The 24,657-nt window shown below is 47.4% G+C and overlaps 1 long non-coding RNA gene across 1 annotated transcript in view; it reads left to right on the top strand.

Annotated features, from left to right (window-relative positions):
- The first annotated feature begins 1,823 nt into the window (after window positions 1–1,823).
- The window catches only part of LOC104001926 (uncharacterized), a 56,641-nt gene continuing 33,807 nt past the window's right edge, over window positions 1,824–24,657 (top strand). Inside the window, exons 1-2 of the long non-coding RNA XR_008538908.2 lie at window positions 1,824–2,313; window positions 4,575–4,704. This is a non-coding gene — a long non-coding RNA (uncharacterized LOC104001926). The remainder of the gene's footprint in view (window positions 2,314–4,574; window positions 4,705–24,657) is intronic.

Genomic DNA, 24,657 nt, shown 5'->3' on the forward strand with positions numbered 1-24,657 from the left:
TTATTATCTCAACCAGATTCCAATATACAATATAACTTTATTTATGCCCGTGTTTTCCTATAATATCTCTTGAAAATAGCTTTCAGTACATAAATGCTTAAGGTTTTTTTTTTTTCAAAAAGCGTCCTGTGGGGTGGGAGGCACTGATGTGTCCCCAGTGCCAGCAGGTGTGTTGGCTGTTGGTGATGGGCCGCTAATCCAGCTGCTGCCGGCTGACTGTTACCGTGGGGATGACTTCCAGGTGTCTGATGGCGTTGTCAAGCAGACTCTGCGGACACAGGGAACTTAAGGACTGCCTCGCTCTGAAGTGGTTATCTCTGCAGTTAATGTTTCCACCGAGGACTCTGCTTCCAGCCTGTCCATCCTGCCCACCTAAGAAAACCCTTAGAAATAAGGGGTGAGTCCCTCGAGGATTTAACTGTTTAGTTGTGAAATGGGCACGTGGCGTCCAGGGAACACAAGCAGCAGCGGAACTGGACAGCAAGGGCTTCGTGGGGAGCTGAGTGTCCTCTGAGGGTGGTGGCTCCTGCAGGGAATGACTTACGGGTTCAGGGTCCCTGATCTGGGAAGGCCCAGCCCCATGCCCCGTGTGCTCTCTGGGGCCCACTTCCCATCCATAGTGGACTGGTTCAGGCTAGACCCTCTGCAAATCTGGAATAAGGTTTGCCTTCTGCCTGGGTGGAACTGAGAGGTGACAGCATGCTGGCAGTCCTCGGAGCCCTCGCTTGCTCTTGGCACCTCCCCTGCCTGGGCTCCCACTTTGGTGGCATTTGAGGAGCCCTTCAGCGCCCCCCACTGCACTGTGGGAGCCCCTTTCTGGGCTGGCCAAGGCAGGAGCCCACTCCCTCAGCTTGCAGGGAGGTGTGGAGGGAGAGGTGTGGAGGGAGAGGGAACCGGGGCTGTGTGCGGCGCTTGCGGGCCAGCTGGAGTTCCAGGTGGGCGTGGGCTTGGCAGGCCCCGCACTCGGAGCAGCCAGTCAGCCCTGCTGGCCCCGGGCAATGAGGGACTTAGCACCCGGGCCAGTGGCTGCGGAGGGTGTACTGGGTTCCCCAGCAGTGCCAGCCCACCGGCGCTGCGCTCGATTTCTCGCCGGGCCTTAGCTGCCTTCCCGCGAGGCAGGGCTCGGGACCTGCAGCCCGCCATGCCTGAGCCTCCCACCCACTCCATGGGCTCCTGTGCAGCCCAAGCCTCCCCAACGAGCACCACCCCCTGCTCCACGGCACCCAGTCCCAACGACCACCCAAGGGCTGAGGAATGCGAGCGCACGGCGCAGGACTGGCAGGCAGCTCCACCTGCAGCCTCGGTGTGGGATCCACTAGGTGAAGCCAGCTGGGCTCCTGAGTCTGGTGGGGACGTGGAGAGTCTTTATATGTAGCTCAGGGATTGTAAATACACCAATCAGCACCCTGTGTTTAGCTCAAGGTTTGTGAGTGCACCAATCGACACTGTATCTAGCTGCTCTGGTGGGGCCTTGGAGACCCTTTATGTCTAGCTCAGGGATTGTAAATACACCAATTGGCACTCTGTATCTAGCTCAAGATTTGTAAACACACCAATCAGCACCCTGTGTTTAGCTCAAGGTTTGTGAATGCACCAATCGGCACTCTGTATCTAGCTGCTGTGGTGAGGCCTTGGAGAACCTGTGTGTGGAAACTCTGTATGTAACTAATCTGATGGGGACGTGGAGAACCTTTGCATCTAGCTCAGGGATTGTAAACGCACCAATCAGTGCCCTGACAAAACAGGCCACTGGGCTCTACCAATCAGCAGGATGTGGGTGGGGCCAGATAAGAGAATAAAAGCAGGCTGCCAGAGCCAGCATTGGAAACCCGCTCGGGTCTCCTTCCACGCTGTGGAAGCTGTGTTCTTTTGCTCTTTGCAATAAATCTTGCTACTGTTCACTCTTTGGGTCCATGCTGCTTTTATGAGCTGTAACACTCACAGGGAAAATCTGTAGCTTCACTCCCGAACCCAGCGAGACCACGAGCCCACCGGGAGGAAAGAACAACTCCAGACGTGCTGTCTTAAGAGCTGTAACACTCACCGCGAAGGTTTGCCGTTTCACTCCTGAGCCAACAAGACCACAAACCCACCAGAAGAAAGAAACTCTGAACACATCTGAACATCAGAAGGAACAGACTCCAGACGCGCCACCTTAAGAGCTGTAACACTCACCGCGAGGGTCCGCGGCTTCATTCTTGAAGTCAGTGAGACCAAGAACCCACCAATTCCGGACACAGAATTTCGTGTAGCCTGGAGCCCAGGCAAGCAGTGAAAGCCGTCTAGAGATGGAGGAGCAAAGCGAATACACAGGTAGAGGCTGAACGCTGAGAAAAAGAGTGCTGGGGTCTTTGCAGTTTGGGTTGTAGCCACTTCCTGAGGCTCGGGGTCCTGAGACAGCCCACATATGAAACCTCTCTGTGTCCTTTCCTCACTCCAGCCTGAGCTTGCGTCTGTCTTTTTCAACCCAAGTAGGTGAATGAACACCGCAGGTGGTGCTCGTCTGTTTGATGTTATAAGAACTAGGCCTGTGTAAGAAGTCAGGAAGTTCAAACGTCTTTCTTTTTCTTTTTTTTTTGGGGGGGGGACGGAGTCTAGCTCTGTAGCCTAGGTTGGAAGTGCAGTGGCGCAATCTCAGCTCACTGCGAGCTCCACCTCCCGGGTTCACGCCATTCTCCTGCCTCAGCCTCCCGAGTAGCTGGGACGACAGGCGCCCGCCACCACGCCCGGCTAATTTTTTGTATTTTTAGTAGAGACGGGGTTTCACCGTGTTGCCAGGATGGTCTTGATCTCCTGACCTCGTGATCTGCCTGCCTCAGCCTCCCAAAGTGCTGGGATTACAGGCATGAGCCACCACGCCTGGCCTCTTTAATTCTTAATATTTTTTTTTTCTCTTTCTTTCTTTTTTTTTTTGTGACAGTCTCCCTCTGTCACCTAGGCTGGAGTGCAGTGGCACAATCTCAGCTCACTGCAACCTCTGCCTCCCGGGTTCAAAGACTCTCCTGCCTCAGCCTCCCAAGTAGCTGGGATTACAGGCGCACCACCACTATGTCATGCTAATTTTTGTATTTTTAGTAGAGATGGGATTTCACCCTCTTGGCCAGGCTGGTCTCGAACTCCTGACCTCAAGTGATTCGCCCACCTCAGCCTCCCAGAGTGCTGGGATTAAAGACGTGAGCCACCACACCCGGCTTAACTCTTAATATTGGATATCAGGTTAATTTTATAACGAATGATCATTTCTTATAATTTTATTTCTTGGTTTGTTGCCCAGGCTGGAGTGCAGTGGTATGATTTTAGTGCATTGCAGCCTTGAACTCCTGGCCTCAAGTGATCCTCCTGCCTCAGCCTCCTGAGTAGCTGAGACTAGAGGCATGCTCTACTGTGCCTGGCTCATTTCTCATAATTTGAAAAGTTAAACATCCAAGCTACAGTGAACTGAATCCAGTATTAATGGAGTGGTGTCACTTGGGGTGTTTGTATTTTATTTTGACACAAGAGAACTGACATTAAAATAGCCGAAGGAGTATGGTTTCATTCTGAAGAAGGATTGGTCAGCAGGGAGGCTTAGAAATTGGAGATTCAGGCCGGGTGTGGTAGCTCACACCTGTAATCCCAGCACTTTCGGAGGTCAAGGTGGGTGGATCACCTGAGGTCAGGAGTTTGAGACCAGCCTGGCCAACATGGCGAAACCCGATCTCTACTAAAAATAGAAGAAGTAGCCAGGCATGGTGGTGGGTGCCTGTAATCCCAGCTACTCGGGAGGCTGAGGCAGGAGAATCGCTTGAACTTAGGAGGTGGAGGTTGCCGTGAGCCGAGATTGCGCTAATTTTTGTATTTTTAGTAGAGATGAGGTTTCGCCATGTTGGCCAGGCTGGTCCAATCTCTAAGCTTCCCCTGCTGACCAATCCTTCGCACTAAGGCTTTGTGGAATCTAATGGGGGTGGCTTCTGGCCACAGGTGACTTGTCACTTGTTCCATGCAGGCAGCAACTTCTTGGAAATACATGCTCTGTATTCGAATTGAGCAAACGTTAGCCTGGTAACAGATAACCCCCCAATCCCAGCAGTTTAACCCTTTCCTATTTGCCCCAAGAATACTCACTGGTGGTGCTTGTGGCTGCAGCGTTTACCCCGAGATAACTTTGCCACATAATATCTTGTTTTTATTATTTTCACAGTGCTCGAGTATATCGACTTTGGAAACAAAACACATCATTCTATTTATAGCACTCTGTTTTTAGTAGAGGTACTTCCATTTACAAAATACAGTTATTCTCAATCGCTGAAAATGTCAAATCCTAGAAAACGTAGCATTCCTCCGCGTGATGTTAACATCATTCTCAAACAGTTTTTGGCCGAAGATTCATTTGATGAATCTGATTTTTCAAAAATAGACAATTCTGATGATTCAGACAATTCTGATGCTAGTTCTGTTTAGAAATAACTCCAAGAACAGTTTTTATATTTTTTTCACATTGAAAATCTGATTTGCTTCAGCCTCAAAGAGCGTGTTTATGTAAAATGAAATGAGCGCTGGCAGTGAGCTGCACTTTTTGTTTTTTTCCTAAACAGGAAAAGGGTGAATCCAATGCAGGCTGATTTCTGGCTTACATCACAGTCCAGTCTGATTTTCTGCAGATTACTTTCTACAAGACGATTTGGGGACCTCAGTTTACCACCTCCCAGCGGACCGACGGGTGCGGTGAGTGGAGATGATTTTGTGAGAGTTTTTAGGACAATCCTGGAAGTGGGTTTGTCACTTCTGGCTGCACTCCATTGGCCTGAAAGGAATCACACGGCCCCACCCCAGTGCGGGAGGCTGGGAGTGTTCAGCGCCTGCAGAGAAGGTCAGGTGGGCTGGAAGCCCTGCGCCAGGCATGGCCACGCCCTGGTGAAGGTGCTCGACAAATGTGAACATCTCCACCTAAGCCCCCCTTGGCACAACCACTGAGTCAGTCTGTGTTTTGGATGTTTAATTTTGGGGTTCAATTTGCTGATGGTGAATTTGACAATGATGTTATTGATTAATTCATTTAAAGGGAGGAGAATCACAAATATTGTGGCTAGTACAGAACAACCTCTTCCACCAAGCCAGTTGTGACTGTTGTGGATGGAGATGGACACCTAGTGAATGATTTAATCCACCAACAATTGTGGCACACAGGCATCGTCTTCCCCATGCCAGGACTCAGAGGCTGAGCCCAGGGTGCTGAGAGGCTGAGCCCACAGCTCCGGGGTGAGGAATGGAGCTCCCCGAGCGCGGCTTATCTGTCAAGGGAGCTCACACTCTTTTACAACAACACTCGAGGTGAGGGCTCCTTCAGACTCTCCCAACTCCACCCATGGCCACAGCCTCCGGGGCAGGGCTCCTGTTCCTACCCACCCCTCAAGCTCCTTCTCATCCACATGCCCAGGCTAACGTTAGCCACACTGGCAGCGGGGGAACTGACCCTGAGCAGCAGGCGCTGGCCCCTGCTCCAAGCCCTGCTTTTCGAGTGAACTCTTGTACCAGCTGGAATTGTCTCCGGGTGCTTCCTCCGTCAGACCACGGTCAAGTGCAGGTCCAGTGTTTTGGGTCAGATGTCAGTGGGCAGGCTCAGCATTCATCCAAAGAAATAGCAGCTTCGTAATTGGTTACTTGTAGGGGTAATTAGCTATCTGCATAAATTAACTGATTCCTCCTCATAGTATGTCCCCTATAGACAGTGAGGGTTCAATTTGCTGTTGGTGAATTTGCTAATGTGACTTATTGATTAATCTTTTTAAAGTGGGGTGGTTCCCAACACTTGAGGCCACCTGAGCCCATGGAGAGGGTGGAAACTGACCCACAAAGCTGCCAGCTGCTGGGGAACACGGGTCAGCCCAGTGAGGCAACTCTCTGGCCACATTGCCCACCACCTGCCCTTCACTCCCACCAAGCATGGCTCCCTCAGAGTCCCATGGCTGCTCTGCTGCCCAAGGAAACTGTTCCTCTGGGCGTTCTCAAAGGCCTGAATGGATGAGTGCCATGTCCAGTGCTATGAGTCTCCTGATGGTGGATGGACACTGTGTCCCATGTCCAATGGTGGGGACTGTGCCATGCCCTGTGTCCAGTGATTATGGACAGGCATCATGCCAAGTGTGCTATGATTATCGATGGGTGCCATGTCCAATGTCTAATGATGATGGACAGGTATGTTCAGGGTCAATTGATGGTGGATGGGCACCATGCCCAGTGTCTAATGATGATTCAATTGATGGTGGATGGGCGCCATGTCCAGTGTCTAATGATGATGGACAGGTATGTTCAGGGTCAATTGATAGTGGATGGGCACTATGCCCAGTGTCTAATGATGATTCAATTGATGGTGGATGGGCACCATGCCCAGTGTCTAATGATGATTCAATTGATGGTGGATGGGCACCATGTCCAGTGTCTAATGATGATGGACAGGTATGTTCAGGGTCAATTGATAGTGGATGGGCACCATGTCCAGTGTCCAATAATGGTGTACCATGCTCAATGTCTGATGAGAGTGTACAAGTGCCTTGCCCAGTGTCCAGTGATGGTGGACAGGCACCATGCCCATTGTTCAGTAATTATGGTCATTGGACATGCCAAGTGTCCAATGATGGTGGACCATGCCCAGTGTCTGATGAGGGTGTATGGGTGCCATGCCCAATAATGGTGGACAGGCATCATAGCCATTGTTCAGTGATTATGAACAGGTGCTATGCCAAGTGTCCAGTGATGGTGGATGGTGCAATGCCCAGGGTCCAATGATGGTGGATGGGCACCATGCTCAGTGTCCATTGGTAGTGGATGGGTACAATGCCCATTGTCTAATGAGGGTGTATGGGCACCATGCCCAGTGTCCAGCTCATTGTCCAGTGATAATGGATGGGCCCCATGCCCAGTGTCCAGTGATTATGGACAGGCACCATGCCCAGTGTCCAGTGATTATGGACAGGCACCATGCCCAGTGTCCAGTGATTATGGACAGGCACCATGCCCAGTGTTCAGTGATGGTAGATGGGCCCCATGCCCTGTGTCCAATGATTATGGACGGGCCCCATGCCCAGTGTCCAATGATTATGGACAGGCACCATGCCCAGTGTTCAGTGATGGTAGATGGGCACCATGCCCTGTGTCCAATGATTATGGACGGGCACCATGCCCAGTGTCTAATGATGGGGAATAATAGAGTTTGGATGTTGTCCCCACCCAAATCTCATGCTGAATTGTAATCCCCAATACCAGAGGTGTGGCCTGGTGGGAGGGGATTGGATCATGGCAGTGGATCCCTCATGGCTTGGTATTGTCTTCGAGACAGTGAGTGAGTTCTTGCAAAATCTGGTCATTTAAAAATATGTGGCACCTGCCCCTCACTTCTCTTACTTCTGCTTTTACCATGTGATGTGCCTGGTTCCCATTTGCCTCAGGAAGCTTCCTGAGGCCTCCCCAGAAGCAGAAGCTACAATGCTTCCTGTAGAGCCTGTGGAACTCTGGGCCAATTAAAACTCTTTTCTTATAAATTACACACTCTCAGGTACTTTTTTTTTTTTTTTTTTTTTTTTTTTTTGAGACAGAATCTCACACTGTTGCCCAGGCTGGAGTGCGGTGGCATGATCTCGGCTCACTGCAACCTCCACCTCCTGGGTTCAAGCGATTCTCATGCCTCAGCCTCCCGAGTAGCTGGGACTACAGGTGCACGCCACCACGCCCAGCTAATTTTTTTATTTTTAATGGAGACGAGGTTTCACAATGTTGGCCAGGATGGTCTCCATCTCTTGACCTCGTGATCCACCCACCTCGGCCTCCCAAAGTGCTGGGATTACAGGTGTGAGCCACTGGTGCCCGGCCTCAGGTACTTATTAATAGCAACACAAGAAAGGTCTAACGCAGTGGACAAGTACCATGCCCAGTGTCTGCTGAGGGTGTATGGGCACCCTACCCAATGTCCTCTGATGGTGGGGCATTTGTCCATGGGTCTGTGAAGAGCCAGGAATACCTCAGCCATGTTGGGGACAAGCTCCCCAGCCTGTGGAGTCCCCTCATCCTTCTTTCTGTACCGTGAGTGCTCCTCCAATCAGAGAATACTTTTCTCCTCACCACATTCCACCTGTTACCATAGGTGTTTGTCTTTTTGGCCTCCCTGATAAATTTCAGGCTCCTCAGGTACTGGGCCCACAGAAGCCCCTAGATTCTGGATCTCCTAGCACTGGTCCTTAGCAGTGTTAATGGATGGATGGTTGCCGGGGTACATGAATGGTTCAACTTTTCTTCATATATTTATCACAAGTTAGAGGGAGGATTCCATTCACACCTCCCAAAGAGTCCAAACTGCTCACCACTTAGACCTGGAAGCCTTTACAGGAGACAAAAACTCCTGGTGAGGAAGGTAGAGCTTCTAGGGAAAGAAAGAAAAAAAATTAGCAACTTTGTACGGGACCTTGTGTTCAGCCATTCTTGCACTGCTATAAAGAAATACCTGAGACTGGGTAATTGATAAGAAAAGAGGTTGAATTGGCTCATGGTTGTGCAGGCTGTATAGGAGGCATGGCACCGGCATCTGCTCAGCTTCTGGGGAGGCCTCAGGGAGTTGTTACTCATGGTGGAAGGTAAAGCGGAAGCAGGCATGTCTCATGGCGAGATTGGGAACAAGAGACAGAGAGCAGGAGGTGCCACACGCTTTTAAACAAGCAGATCTCACTCATGACCAAGGGGATGATGCTAAGCCATTCATGATGGATCTGCCGCCATGATCCAATCACCTCCCATCAGGCCCCACCTCCAACACTCAGGACCACATTTCCACATGAGATTTGGGTGGGGACACACATTCAAACTCGATCAGACCTTTGCCTTCGCGATTTCACCAGGTCTTGCTGTGAGCACACCCACAGGGCCACCTGCTGTCTGCCATCAGTGTCTATTTGATGGCAGTGCCTCATTTGGGCTGCCTGGTGCCATGATGTTTCAGTTGTCCCCTTTTGATGGCCATGCCCGAGAAGCCACAGGAGTAGTTGCTCAGTGTCAGGACTCAGGCTTCTGGTCCAAAACCCAGACCCACTTCTTAAGGCAGTGTGACCTTGGGCAGGTCACTTAAGCTCTTTCCTGTCTCTGAAATGACTGTAATAATGGAAAGCTCTTCCTACAGTCATTGCAGGGACTAAGTGAGTTAATGCAGGAAAGCCTTGCAGCATTGCTGCACATCACAGCGCCCAGTAAACAGTAGCCATTGATGCCTCCATTTCCCAGAGGAGGAAACTGAGGCTCTGAGAGGTTCAGAGATTTGCCCAAGGCTGCAGAGCTAGTACGCAGCAGAGAGAGGACTTAGAGCTAACTCTGTCTTCACCTATTTATTGATCACAGGCTTGGTTAGACCCCAAGGTCTCCCGCACACTCCCCAGTGGACATCTCCACTGATGTGGCTCTGACGCCACCAGCCCCAGCCCTGGTGTGTATCGAGCCAGCGGCGGTGGTGGGGCCAGTGGCAGCAGGGTAGGGCAGTTGCTTTCACTGGAGTCTTTAGCACACAAGGCGATGGGTCCAGCTGGGTCTTCTGATGCTTAGACATGGAGTTGGGCTGAATTGCCTGGACCTCACATCATTTAAGGATGAATACATTGTTCTGGGATGTTCTCATAAGATCACAGAGACACAGAACAGAGACAGAGGTTTTCTCTTTCTATTTTTCTGTTTCTCCACCTTGATGACATCACTTATTGTAGTGTGTTGGAATAGTGTCCCTGCCAAATCCATCTCTACCCAGAGCCTCAGAATCTGCACTTATTTGAAAATAGGGTTTTTTGGCCGGGTGCGGTGGCTCATGCCTGTAATCCCAGGCACTTTGGGAGGCCGAGGTGAGTGGGATCACCTGAGGTCAGGAGTTCAAGACCAACGTGGCCAACATGGTGAAACCCCATCTCTACTAAAAATATAAAAATTAGCCGGGCATGATGGCAGGTGCTACTTGGCAGCTACTTTGCAGCTACTTGGGAGGCTGAGGCAAGAGAATCGCTTGAACCCGGGAAGCGAAGGTTGCAGTGAGCCAAGATCATGCCATTGCACTCCAGCCTGGGCGGCAGAGTAAGACTTCATCTAAAAAAAAAAAAAAAAAAAGAAAATGGGGTTTTTGTGGCTGTCGTGAGTGAAGATGAGGTCTTCCTGGAGTCGGGGGGCCTAAATCAAATGACTGGTGTCTCCGTAAGCAGAAGCCAGGACACGCAGAGGGACACCGGGGAAGAGGGTGGCGAGACAGTGGAAGCAGAGGCTGCAGCGAGGCATGGATGCCTACAAGCCGAGGCACAGCCGGGATGGCCGGCCACCGGGAGCTGAAGGGACAAGGAAGGAGCCCCCGGAGGAAGTGCTGCTGGCCCACACCTTGATCTCGGACTTCCAGCCTCCAGAGCTGGGAGAGAAGAGATTCCGTTGTGCAAACACCTGGTCTATGGTGCTTCGTCCCCGCAGATGCGGCAAGCAGGTCCAGCCAAGAATAAATGCGAGGTGGGCAGCAGCGGAATCACTTCTCACTGGGGTGGGATGTGAGGCCAGAGGGAAACGAGGAGGTGGGCTCAGAAGACCAGTTCCCCAGTGGGGTCTTCTTTTTCCCTTCCCGGGGGTGGCTCCTGCGTGGCTCCTTTTGCTGCCTGTCTGCCCATCCTGACTTGATCTTATTTGCCCTGGCGGAGCTGCCTTCCCCCTCGTGTCACCTCTGCCCTTTCCGGGAGGGGCCCTTGTTCTCCGCCCCCAGCAACACTCCCATCCCGTGAGCCTCAGGCTTTGCTGCCGGTCTCTGCTGTCCCAAATGCGCGGCTCACTCCTGTCCTGTGTGGGCTGTCACCTGGCGGGGGAGTGGGTGGATACAGAGGTGGTTAGGCTTCAGAACGGTTTCCCTCTCCTCTGTGACTGGCAGCTCTGTCATTCATCAAACCCTGAGATGCCAGACAGTTTCCTATCTCTCAAACAAAGGTTAAGCAAATCAAGTTTTCACAGAGTAAAGCTGATCCATTGACAGGACAAATTGCTTAAGGAGAATTCATCTCACTTTCGGCAAAATCCATCAATCTAGGGTTAGTCATTGAGTATCTCCTGCCAGAGCAAGGGACCAAAAAGTGAAGGGATGAGGGCGAGCAGGAAATACTCGGGCCCTGCCCGCAGTCAAGGACAGGTCCTGAGCAGGGGCTGTAATGGAACAAGAGTGTTTCCTGTTCCTCTCCCTAACCCAGGCCCTCACTCCACGTACCTAATGCCAGGTCGAGCACTGAATAAAGCACCAAGAGATATTGTGCATGGCACACCCCTGTGGGCAGCCTCCCTGCCCTCCTCGGTCAAGCAGGGCCCCCTTGTGTATCCCCATCTACCCCACTGCAGCCCCACACAGGTTCTCCCCAGCCTGTGGCCCAGCCCCTGCCATGCAGTTGCCCCCCACAGCCCCCCATGGAGGCCTCTGCCCAGCTCTCAGCCCTGGGGTGAGCTCACCTCCCAAGCCTAGCCAGAGGGAGCGCAGCCCTCCTCACACCCTTATCTCACCTCCCCACCTCTAGACTGTGCGGGAGCTTTCTGCTGTGTGAACCCCCAGGCCATGGTGCCTGGTCCCTGCAGACACAGCGGGGGAACCACCCAGAGGTGCATGTGGAGTGGGTGGATGGCAGCCAGGAGGCTCTTCTCACCCAGGGGATGAGGGCAGAGGAAAACCAAGAGGGAAACCAGGCCACAAGGGGCTCACCATGCCTCTGCCCCTCCTGTCCATGGCGATGACCACGGTGGACACCAGCAGGCCCCAGGCGAGGCGGCGGGAGGCAGCAGGCAGGAGGCAGGATGGGCCATCCAGGGAGGGAGCTGGGAGGCCGAGTGGGCGGTGATGGGCTTCAGTCTCCCTGAGGGGCTGTCCTCCCACTGAGGAGTCCTCAGCCTCATTATTAAATAACCAGGGTTTGTCTCTGTGGCGTGGGTGGCAGGGACAAAAATCAGTGCCCAGGAATCACGGCTTCCTCCCTCCCTCACTGCCCAAGCGGGAGATCAGGCTCCTTCCCCACCTCACAGCAGCCAGAGGTGGGGGCCTGGGAGCTGGGAGAGGAGAGATTCATATCACCCAAGGGGCTCTGTGGGAGGAGGTAAAGGTGCCTTGGGGGAGGAAGGGTGACAAGGATCAAGGATGATGCTGGGCTTGGGGAGGAGCATGGGGAAGAAGAGTGTCCTCCCAGGGCTGTGGGAAGGCAGGGGAGAAAGAGCACATGAGAGGCAGCACCACCCTGGTGTTCCCTGGAGAGACCCTCACAGAGGCGCTGGTCTGTTGGTTGCTATGAAGAGGGTCCCTTTTGATTGACATGCGGAGGATGCTGTATGAACTTGGAGCCGAGGCAGTGGGGTTTTCACAGCTTGGAAAAGCCCAGACTTGGTATTTATGGGTTGAGTTGTGTCCCATGAAAACCAGGGTTCTGGAGCCCGAAACCCTGGTACCTGTGAATGTGACCTTATTTGGAAATTGGGTCTTGCAAACATGATGAAGTCATGGGGATCATGAGGGTAGGCCCTAGTCCAGCATGATGTCCTTATGGGGAGGCGAGAACCCTGTGTGAAGACTCCCACGGGACAAGGCCTGAGATGGAGGCAGAGATAGACACGGCACATCTAAAGCCAAGGAACCCTGAGCCTCACGGCAGCCCCGGGAGCTGGGGAGGGGCTGTGGAGGACTCTCCAAGTCTCAGGGAGGCGGCCCTGCTGACATCCTCACTTCAGACTTTCCAGCCTCCAGAACCGGGGGATGATAATCCCTGTTGTTTTAAGCCCCCTAGTCTGTGGTTCGTTGTTACAGCAGCCCCAGGAAGCTAATTCAGCACTGTAAGTTGCATTGCAAGCAGAGTCCTTCAGGAGAATGCGAGGAACTGCGTGGTCCAGCTTGGGCTGAGGGCGGTGAGCAGAATCTTGCCAGGAAAGGAGACCATGGCTCACCAGGCCAGGCAGCCCTCTCTCCTCTCTGGCCCCAACGGGCACAGCAAACTGAGGCTCCAGACAGGAGGCTGAGCACAGGCTGTCTCTGCCCTGTGCCCACACCTGCTTGTAAGCTGAGGGCATTTTATTGGCACAGACTTCAAAAGCATTAAAAAAATCCCACATGGTAATGTTATGTACAAGCAAGGTAATTCTACGTGTCTGGAGAATGGATGTAGCATAAATTGGGTCTTTTGGCCAAAATGAGAAATAACAGATGCAAAGATATTGCTATTTAACAAATGCACAGTTTTGCTCCACTTTTGGTTAAGAGTCTTGTTTGCTTTTGATGAGTCAAGGACTGAAATAATGTAAAAAAGTTAAGAATATTTATTTAAACAGGAATTTTCATCTAAGGTCCAAGCAGAAATAGCCCCCGCAACACCACGTTCCAGCGCCTAGCACAGTACGATAACTGCTCAAGGTTACCTTCCATTTCAAGTTGTAAGCATTTTTCCAGAAATATCTATAACTGGAGTTAGAACCATGACGGCTCAGTCATGTTGTTAGTCTCACGATGAAGAACATGAAATAGTTTGGAGAAAAAGACAGATACATTTAATGGTTCCAAATTACAGATCCTCCACGGTGGATCAAAAGCTTACTGGGACATTTTTCTTTAAGGGCAAGGGAATTCAAGATACTGGTGGTGCCATTTCAACAAATCATTGCCGTAAATGTGGTTTGCGGGAGGCCACCAGGCTGGCGGACATGGGTTGTTCCACCAGGCTAGAACACAATTGCTTTTGTGTGTTGTGTGTGTGTCTTATGTATGTTTCTGTGCTGCAGTGTGTGTGTGTGTGTGTGTGTGCACAATCTCAATGCAGGTAGGTTATCCAGGCACACGGGACACCTGGTAGAGCACCTTTAGGAAGATGAGCCAAGAATTATTTCCATAAACCATGTCAGAATCGTCACTGAACACTTGCCCTACCTCCTTATGAAAATGTTTAATTTACTCATTGTTAGACAAAAAGGAAGACGCTTAAGATTTTTCATCATTGTAAAAGAAGTGTTATCTATGGCAAATGAGTCAGTAAACACATCCTAATAGCAATATGCTGCAAAATGTGTCAATTTGAGGCCAAACATGTTCCTTTATTAGAATTGATGTTCTCCATCCTGAAGCTCCTATTACAGCCTCATTTGGGTGGAAGGAGGAATTTCAGGGAGCAATGCAGTTCAGCAGAAATTGTTGACACGTTATCTCCCTTCACCAAAGGTCAACATTTGATGGAAAGTTACACATAAAATAATTCCCAAATTTGGTTTCCAGAGCAGGGTTCTTCACCTGGCTGCCCCTTGGTCTCACCTGGGGAATCACGACAACGTTCTGATATTCAGGCTGCACCCTACACCACCTCTGTCAGAATCACGGGCTGTGGAGACCAGTGTATTTTTTTAAGCTTCCAGATGTTTCCAATGTGCAGCCAAACCTGAGACCCAGGGCTCTACTTTGCTATGTGAACTGTGGTTCTTGGATGAGTGTTATCAATGCCACCTGGGAGCTTGTTAGCACCGCAGACTGTCAGGGGTGCTCCAAACCTGCTGAATTCCAGCCTGCATTTTAACAGGATTCCTCGGGACTGCTGTGCACGTTAAAGGTTGAGAAGCTTAGGCATGGAGGCATTGCTCTGCCCCTGTGTGGCACTTGGGAGGCCAAATGTGTGGAATCAATTCCCTATGGCCAGGACAGTCTCAAATAGAGGGGAAGAAAGCCTCTGTATTGTGGGCCCTGGTTGCTGACAACTCTCTTGCTAATTTGTGGGTCCTTAGGCTGAGCACCCACAAACTTCTGGGGAAACATGTTTTCTTGGGCCTCACAGGCATGGAGAGCTTTAGGGGAACCCTACACACATATGTATTATTTCTTAAAATTGGTCTACCTGAGAACACCTCTCTTCTGCCACACTTCCTCTCCTTTCACTTTTGAGCCCCTGCCACCATTCATAAGGCAGCCACCACTCACACCCATCCCACTTCTCCCTATGGTGCTTTGCTCTGGAGTTTGAAATACCTGCTATATTTGCAAAAAGCAACACAGGGAGGATAACCCGAAATGAATGAAATGATTTTCGTGTAAAGGTGGATGGGAATGGGGTGAAAGGGATGGGGAATATATCTTGTTTGTAGTTTTGAATTTTGGAATTGCGGTTAATGATTCATATGCTTATGAAAATAAAATGAAATAATTAAAGATAGGGAGAAATACTCTAAATTGAATACAGCCAGAAACAAATAAAACTTACTGTATTTCAGGTGAATAACATAACCACAGTGATGGAAAACAACTAATCTAAGCAACTTCTGAACACAGTAGTTTACTATATATCTTCAGTTTGATGGGAAAAAAAAAGAAAACTGCAAGCAAACCTTGAAATCTCAGCAGGTTTATGTTTTGCCGTACAGTGTAGTGATTCTGAAACTCTTGGGTATGTTGTAGAATTGAGAAAAATGAGCAACCATATTGATGGTATTAGAAGCCAGCATTCTCAGTGTTGAAGAGAGAGAACTACAGGATGGGAAAAGGCAAGGAAGGATCCATGGGTATCATTAAGAACTTTTGGAATAAGAGTCAGAAGTGGCATTTCCCAATGGAAGGGCCTAGAAACACTGGCAGCCCGGCAATGAGCACATTTTGCATGCAGATCTTGATTTCTAAACACCATTCTATAGTGAAAGGAACTGTGGTATTTTGGAGAAATGGCTGATTCTAGAGAAAAGACGGGCCAAGTACAAGATAAGCCTGGAATGTCTTGGTCTATAAAGTAGGAAATGCTCAAAAAATGAAAGGGATGTGTCAGAATGGCATAGAAGTCAGCTTGGAGACGTTTTCTACTGGCCAAAGCTGGGGCAATTAAGCACATAAAAATGAATGCTACCAGTAATAGAGTATAAACCATTAAACAAAATAAGAATTAATGATCCACCTTAAAAAGAAAGAGAGGAAAGAAGGAAGGAAGGGAGGGAGGGAGAGAAGAAGGAAGGTAAAGGAGGAGGGAAAGAGGGAACATTACTTAAAGTAGAATGCCAATTAATAAATTTGGAAGGACTGACGGAGTTAGAAAATCAACATTTTGCAAACATCACGTTAATATTTAACTTGAGCAAGAATCATCAATACATACTAAAACTATTCTGCAAAGAGTAATGAGAAGCAACATATTTACATGGTGTTAACTTAAAATCACACACTTTATAAATTTAGAAAGGAGAGCCATATTTCTTAAGAAGGGAATTACAACCTGCAAGCAGGAAGTGTAGTCTCAGGCTGAAAGAATGAAAGCAAGCACTTCTAGGGAGGGAGGGGTGGGGTAGGCTGGCCGAGTATACATATTCAACAAGATATAGAGGGGGTTATGAATATTCATGAAGGGGAGTTCTGTGCATGTATGATAAGCAAACACATATGTTCCATGTATAACATGTTCACCTGTATGTCAAAATTTGAGGCAGGGACTTAACGGCACTGAGTGTGCAGCCTCTGTAAACCAGCCAGAACCAGGCCATGGTCAGTGATCTCTGATCAGGAGAAAGTTACTGAAATCAGTTTCTTGTCCGATCAAAGCTGTAGCTATAGCTGGTGGAGTTGGGAGTCAGTCAGAGTCTGGTGGTGGGTGGGCTGCAGCTGCTTCAGCATTGCTTAACTCAAGGCCAGTGCTTGATTATCTGCTAGAGAAAAAGGAATTTAAAAAAATACCTTGTGGCGAGTAGAACATAGACTTACTCTTTAAGTGTAGGGGTGGGTGACTTAACCTTTGCCAGGCATGGCCTGAGGTCTAGTTTATAATTCGATATCTTATTGTTACAAAGAGTTCATTCAATCAGTTTTACTATCTCTATTTTAACGTTAATGCTGGTCAGTTGTGTCTGAACTGAAAAAAGAAGGGGGTGTAATGAGGCGTGTCCAATCTCCCACCTGATCATGGCTGGGAACTCAGTTTTTGAGGTTTCTCTGGGGTTCCATTGGCCAAAAAGGGGTCCGTTCAGTCAGTTGGGGGGTTTAGGATGTTATTTGTAGTTTACTGAAGGGGGCCTGCCCCTCCACACCTGTGGGTATTTCTCGCAAGGTGGAGACGAGGGACCGAAAAAAGAAATAAGACACAGAGACAAAGTACAGAGGAAGAAAAGTGGGGACTGGCGCTCAGCAAGTGAGGACCTGCACCAGCACTGGTCTCTGAGTTCCTCAGTATTTACTGATCATTATCTCTACTATCTCGATGAGGGGATGTGGCAGGACTGTAGGGTAATGGTGGGGAGAGGGTCAGCAGGACAACATGTGAGCAAAGGAGTCTGTGTCATAAATAAGTTTAAGGAAAGGTGCTGTGCCTGGATGTGCACATAGGCCAGATTTATGTTTGACTTTACACAAACATTTCAGTGCAGTAAAGAGCAGTATTGCTGCCAGCATGTCTCACCTCCAGCCACAAGGCAGTTTTCTCCTATCTCAGTAAATAGAATGTATGATCGGGTTTTACACCAAGACATTCCATTCCCAGGGATGAGCAGGAGACAGATGCCTTCCTCTTATCTCAACTGCAAAGAGGCCTTCCTCTTTCACTAATCCTTCTCAGCACAGACCCTTTATGGGTGTCGGGCTGTGGGATGGTAAGATCTTTCCCTTCCCACAAGGCCATATCTCAGGCTGTCTCAGTTGGGGGAAAACTTGGACCATACCCAGGCTTTCTTGGGCAGAGGTCCCTGCGACCTTCCACAGTGCACTGTGTCCCTGGGTAGTCGAGAAAGGAGAATGGCGATGACTTTTACCAAGCATACTGCCTGCAAACACATGTTTACCAAGGCACATCCTGCACAGCCCTAAATCCATTAAACCTGAGTCAATACAGCACCTGTTTCTGCGAGCACAGAGTTGGGGCTAGGGTCACAGATTAACAGCATCTCAAGGCAGAAGAATTTCTCTTAGTACAGATCAAAATGTAGTTTCTTATGCCTTCCTTTTTCTACGTAGACTCAGTAACAGTCTGATCTCTTTTTCTTTCCCCCACAGTTTACAGCAGTTTCAAAGTAACCCCTTCCACAGACACAAATTGTTCATTAGTTATAAATAGAACAACAGTAACTTTACAGTGGAAAAAGCTGGCAGACATCATTTTAGCCACATAATCAAAGTTAAGGTCAACAGTAAGGAGAAAATCAACACCACGTGTCTTCTGACAACAATGCGCTGATGGGAGCCCAACATCATTTACACCATAAATCAAATGTTTATCCGTTGGCGATTCCAGCCAAAAATAGATAACCTGATCCAATCATGAGGGAACTTCAGACAAACCCAAACTGAAGGACATTCTACAGAATAACTGGTCTGTACTCATAACAAAGAATCAATGTCATGAGGGACCATGAAAGGCTGAGGATGTCCCATATGTTGAAAGTGACAAAAACAAACAAAAAACAACCAGCAACCAACTACGATGCACAACCTTGGATTGGAGCCTTCTCAAAATTGCTGAAAATAACAGTGGAACAAGTGGTGAAATTTGAATATGGGCTATATGTTAGGTATTCATTTTATGTCAATGTTAAATTTTCCGACATTGATATTTATACCAGGAAATGTAAAAGAAGGCCCCAATTTAGGGATAAATTATGCCTGCCACTCACTCTCCAATGATTCAGAAAATAGTACGGATGATGAACAGATGATAGAGAGATGGTAGGTAGATCAATAGATGGATGGATAGATAGAAAATATGAAATAAACTCCTGGACACGAACCATACAGACCAAGTTCATCACTCCTGTGAGGGAGAACCTTGAATTCCCATAAGAAAAACTGAATGTGCAGGAAGCGTATCTCATTCAGTTCACAAACCATGATGGGTTCTGTGTTCACCCTGGCTAACTATCTACTTCTACCTCCTCTCCTCTCGTCTCCTCTCATCTCCTCTCCTCTCCTCTCCTCTCCTCTCCTCTCCTCTCCTCTCCTCTCCTCCCCTCCCCTCCCCTCTCCTCCCCTCTCCTCCCCTCTCCTCCCCTCTCCTCCCCTCTCCTCCCCTCTCCTCCCCTCCCCTCCCCTCTCCTCCCCTCTCCTCTCTTCCCCACCCCTCCCCTTTCTTTCCCTCCCTACCCCTCCCCTTTCTTCCCCTCCCCTCCCCTCTTTCATCTTGAAATTGGAATTCAGAAGTAAAAAGGTTGCCACAGAAATATATAATAGTAATGTGTTTATTTGAATTAGAAAAACAAGGTTAGAAAAACACTAATTAGTGTCTGGGTTTTGGCATCCTGACTTGACAGTGGGGGCTGGCCTTGCCAATTAGGTCATATGGCAGATATTTTGCATGAACTAAGTGAGTCAAGTCTGAATTCCAAGATTTTGACAAAAATACAATTTAAAGCATGTATAGAATGCATGATAACCCAAAAAATAAATTCATTGGATTACGTAAATATATATATGACTTAAAATTGTGTACAGAGAACTATTTTTCAAAATTATTTCAAAGATACATGAGCAAAATGGCTGGCACACAGGTTGAAGAAGGATAAGGGAATGAATATCATTTCTTCTTTACTTTTTACTTTTGGTATAATTTCAGACTTAGAGAATAATTGCAGCTATGTATTTCTTCCCCTACTCTTCACCCAGACTCCACCCAAGTTGAGATGGTACCATATTCTATCTCTTCCACCCTCTCTTTCCAGCACATGATTTTGTCCATCTTCTTGAATATAGTCATCTCAGTGGGTGTGACATTGTCTCTCATGGGGGTTTTGATTTGCACTTCCCTCATGGCTAATGATGTAGCTCAGCTTTCTTGTGTTTGCTGACAATTTGTATATATTGTTTGTACAAACAAAAAATTTGGATTGAAATCCTTTGCCCAATTTTTAATTCTGCTATTTGTCATTTTATTGTTGAGTTGTAAGAATTCATTATAAATTCTGCACACTAGACCATTGTCAGACATCTGTTTTTTGAATATTTTCTCCCCTTCTGTGGGTTATGTTTTCACTTTCCTGCCAATATACTTTGAAGCACAAGAATTTTTAATTTTGATGAAGTCCAACATGTCTATTTTTTAGTTGCTGTCGGTTATGAGTGCTTGTGGTGTCATAATGAAGAAACCATTGGCTAACTCAAGATTGCAAAGATTTACACCTATGTCTTTTTTCTAAGAATTTACAGATTAGCCCTTTAATCTATTTTGAGTTAATTTCATGTGGGGTGAGTAGGGGTCATGTTCTTTATTTTGCATATAAATATCCAGTTGTCTCAGCACCATTTGTTGAAAGGACGATTATTTCCTCCATTGAATTATCTTGAAATCCTGGTCAAAAATCAATTCCCCATAAGTGTATTGGTTTATTTCTGGACTCTCCGTCCATTTCCATTGATCTGTATTTCAATCCCTAGGCCAGCACAACACAGTCTTGGAAAAGGTAGCTTTGTGGTAAATTTTAAAATCAGAAAGTGTGTGTTCAACTTTGTTCTTCTAGTTCAAATAATTGTGACTATTCTGGGTTCCTTGCATTTCCACATGAATTTTAGGTTCAGCTTATCAATTTCTGCAATAAAAGGCAGTTGGGTTCTGGTAGAGAATGTGCTGCACCTGTGGATTAACTTGGGTGAGATTGCCTGTTCTCAGTACGAAGCTGTCCGCTCCGTGTGTTTGGGATGTCCTTCCATTTATATTTAGGCCTTTAATTTCTTTCAATGATGCTTTATAGTTTTCAGTGTAGGAGTCTTGCACCTCTGTGGTTAAATTTATTCCTAAACAATTTATGCTTTTTGATAATATTGTGAATGGAATTGGTTTCTTAATTTCATTTTCTAGTGTATAAAATAAAATTGATTTTTTTCTTGATCTTGTATTCTGCAATCTCTCCAAACTTGTTTATTACTTCTCATAAGATATTTGAAGATTCGTTAGGATTTTTATATACAAAATCTTGTCATCTGCGTATAGAGATAGCTTTTCTCTTTCCTTCCAATTTCATCACTGCTTATTTCTTTTTCTTGCCTAATTGCCTTAGCTAGAAACTTCAGCAAATTGCTGATTAGAAGTGGCAAAAGTGAACATCCTTTTCTTGTTCCTGATCTTAGGGGAAAACTTTTCAGTCTTTCACCATTAAGTACAATGTTAGCTGTGGGTTTTGTTTTTGGTTTTGTTTTTGGTTTTTTTTTTTGCTGATCCCTTTCAGGTTGAAGAATTTCCCTTCTGAATCAGTTTTCTAGGGTTGTCATAACAACGTGTCACTAAATGGGTAACTTAAAACAACTGATACTCATTCTCTCATAGTTCTGGAGGCTCGAAGTTCACAATCAAGGTGTCTGCAGGGCCATCTTCCCTCTGCAGCTTCTAGGGGAGGATCCTTCCTGTCTCTTCCAGCTTCTGGTAGCCCCAGGCACCCCTTGGCTTGTGGCAGCATCCCCACAGTCTCTGCCTCTGTCTTCTTGTGACCATCTTCCCTGTGTGTCTCTGTGTTCACATGGCATTCTCCTCTTTTTACAAGGACATCAGTCCTATTGGGCTAGGGGCCCACCCTATACTAGTATGACCCCATTTTAACTAATTATGTCTGCAATGACCCTACTTCAAGTTAGGTCACATTCTGAAGTATTCAGAGTTAGGACTCCAGCATGTCTTTTTGGGAGACACAATTCTACCTATAACACGTCACCCTCTGCCTCCCCCATATTCATCTCTTTCCCACAAGCAAAATACATTCCCCATCTCAACATTGACCAAAGTTTTAACCATTCCCACAGCAACTCTAAGGCCAAAATCTCATCTAAGCAGCACAACTCAAAGTCTCAAGTCCCATTATCTAAATCACATAATCAGAGACTTGGGGCATGTTATCCTGGGGCAAAATTCCTCTCCACCTGTGAATCTGTGAAACCACATAAGCTATCTGCTTCCAAATGACAATAGCATGACTGGCATATGATTCACAGTCCCATTCCAAAAGGGAGAAACTCGAAGGAAAAGAAGGATCATAGGTCCCAAGCAAGTCCAAAATCTAGCAGGAAAATTGTATTTGATTTCAATAATTCTCTGTGGCTCGATGCTCTATCTGAGCTTTGCAAAAAAGCACCTTTGGACATCTAATTCGTCAGCTTCTCCTCTTACACTTGTTGGTGAGCTTACTGTCTGCCCAGCTGGCTGACAGCTGCAAAGTTAAACAATTATCTCTAATTCTTTCAGCAAACTCTGAAACTGGTCAAATAAAGACCACGCTGCAAGTGAGGACTTCCAGGCAGCCACTCAACAGGTCAGATAATGACAATTTTGGGGAAATGAGGCTTTGTATGAGCACCGATCCCATCCTGTCCCTTTGCTGATGGCCAGGCTGATGGGGGCCTCTGGGTTCCAATGCTGCAGCAGAACTGGGGAGTGGGAGATGGGAACAGGAAATGTTAGAACACACCAAGATCACTGCTCTTCCTGAAACTCAGCAGTTTTTCTTGATACCCCCCTCAATTGCTGCAATCATTTAGTTAACTTCCAGAGTTCTGAAAAAGTTGATTCTAACCATTTTTGCCAGTTATTTATTTTTATGAAAGAGAATTTTCAGATGTTCTTACTCCACCATGTTCGCTGATGTCATCCCTCACCTTTATTCATTTTAAAAGTTATTCATTTTAAAAGTTATTTAAAAGTTATGGTAAAAAATACAAAACATGAAATTTACCATTTGAACTATTTTTCAGTGTAAAGTTCTGTGGCATTAAGGACATTACATTGTTGTGCAACCTTCACCACCATCCTTCTCCAGAACTGTTTCATCTTCCCCAACTGAAATCTGTCCCCATTAGACTCTCACCCTCAAACTCCTCCCCAGCCGTTGTGACCTATACTACTTTCTGTCTCCACGTCCCAGTGGTCAGCTCTGGAGATGATCTGAAAGGTGCTGAGAGAGCTAATGTGGACCATATGGGACCCAGAACTTTTCACAAAGGGCCTGTGGGACACAGATGTCCCTGTTGGCTTCTCTTGGATGCACCTTGGTGGACACATCCAACAGGCATGGTAGGGTGGGGTGGGAGCTGGGCCCAGTGTCATGAGCAAGGTGCATGTGGGCCTGCCAGTTCCACTGTCCAGGCTCCACATCAGGGAAGCCGTGAGGGCTCACGGCTTCCTCTACTAGGTGATTAGTAAATATATTTCCCAGACACCGTTTATGCCTTTACTGAAGAAACAGTATCTCTTCCACAAGCAGCATTCCATCCTCTCCTGAGGAAAGAGTGGGCCCCAATGTGTCGCACTGGGCTCTTTGCTGATGTGTCTGGAGACCTGGCCACATCACAGAAGAGTGACATCAGCTTTGTTCTGCTATCACATTTTCATGGATTATAACACATATCCAGTAAAATGCACAAATCACTAGTGTATGGCTTGAAGAATGACTGCAAAGGGAACAAACTTGGAAAACCGTTATCCTGGTCCAGAAATCAACATCAGCCCAGAAGCACTCTGTGCTCTCCCAGCACTAACTAACCTACCTCTCCGAGGGGCGACTGTTATCTCGACTTCTAACACTACAGTTTAGTTTTGCCTGGTGATATGGTTTGGTTGTGTCCCCACCCAAATCTCACCTTGAATTGTAGTTCCCATAATTCCCGCATGTTGTGGGAGGGACCCAGTGAGAGGTAATTGAATCATGGGGGCGGTTACCCCCATGCTGCTGTTCCCATTAGAGTGAGTGAGTTCTTATGAGATCTAACGGTTTTATAAAGGGCTTTTCCCCCTTTTACTTAGCACTTCTCCTTCCTATTGCCATATGAAGGACGTGTTTGCTTCGCTTTCTACCATGATTGTAAGTTTCCTGAGGCCTCCCCAGCCATGCTGAACTGTGAGTCGATTAAACCTCTTTCCTTTACAAATTGCCCAGCCTTGGGCAGTCCTTTATTGTGGCAGGAGAACAGACTAATACACCTGGTTTTGAACTTTATATGAATAGATTTTTTGTATCTGCCTTTTTTCAGTTAGTATGTCAGTGCAGTTCCCCTATATTCTCGCATGTTGCTATAGCTCATGTGTTTTCATTGCTGTATAGTCTTCCATTGTACCACTATACCACAGTTATTTACTCATTCTATTAGTGATGGAGACTCATATTGTTTTCAGTGTTTCCATATTATGAATAATGCTGCTGTGAACATATAACTCACAAAGAGTTCATATCTAGAATAGCTAAAGAACTCCCGTAAATCAACAAAAACAGGACAGAAAACTCAATAGAAAAGTAGGCATGAGACTTGAGCACTCACTTACCAATAATGACATCCAAATGGCCGATAAATCTGTGAGAAAACAAGCCTTCACTTCAGTAGTAGTCGGGGAAATGAGTAGCCCGAGAGGCATCCTCAAAGCCACCGGAAGGACGGAAATGGAAAAGATGGGCAAGTATGTGGGGTGGAAGGAATTCTCATACCTGCTGATGATACTATGTTGGTCCTTGTCACACTTCATGACATGCATTCTAAGGTTGAACTGGTAGATGCTCTACGACACAGCAATGGCCCTCAGAAGATTATACCTGGTAGACATGTGTGCATATGGCTCCAGGGCATAGAGAAGGTTTCCATCTGCTCTCAGGAGCTGCTCTATTTCCTAGGAAATGGTATTGGTTCTGATTAAATTTTTTATTGAGTTTCCCTTCACAGATAAAGAAAGAACATTGATGGTTTAAGGCAATGTCCCTCAACCC

This window comes from Pan troglodytes, chromosome 14 (assembly GCF_028858775.2).
Source record: "Pan troglodytes isolate AG18354 chromosome 14, NHGRI_mPanTro3-v2.0_pri, whole genome shotgun sequence".
NCBI lineage: Eukaryota > Metazoa > Chordata > Mammalia > Primates > Hominidae > Pan > Pan troglodytes.